Source organism: Triticum aestivum, chromosome 7B, assembly GCF_018294505.1.
Source record: "Triticum aestivum cultivar Chinese Spring chromosome 7B, IWGSC CS RefSeq v2.1, whole genome shotgun sequence".
Taxonomy (NCBI): Eukaryota; Viridiplantae; Streptophyta; class Magnoliopsida; order Poales; family Poaceae; genus Triticum; species Triticum aestivum.
The window spans coordinates 475,047,209-475,047,720 of NC_057813.1; positions in this window are offsets into that span (position 1 = coordinate 475,047,209).

The following is a 512-nucleotide window of genomic DNA, read 5'->3' on the forward strand; positions in this document are numbered from 1 at the left end:
CTATTAAACGAGCGCACTGCCACGTTAACGCTAGGACGAGCCAGGGGGAGGGGGGTCGGGACCCCGCTCCCCCATCCCGGCGAGGCCGAGCCAGGAACGAGCCGTAGCATGCAACGATGCTACGTGCCGCGGCGTCGCTTGTGGAGGCGAGTCGGTAACATGAGTTACCCCATTATCTATCTTAGAGGGGTGGGTGGGTGCATGGGGGTGGGAAACAGAAAAACAGCACTGCACTGAGGGGCATAGTTGTACTGACACATCTTCCTTGTATGGACATGCCCCCATCATCTATCTTAGTGGGGGTTTGGGTGGGAAACAGAATAACCGCACTGCACCGAGGGGCATAGTTGTCCTGACACATCTCACTTGTATGGACTTGCCCCCATTATTTATCTTAGGGGGGTGTGGGTGCGTGGGGGTGGGAAACAGAATAACGGCACTGCGCCTGTCAAATGAGCACACTGCCGCGTTAGCACGAGGCCGAGCCGGGCGGGAGGGGGTCGGGACGCCCC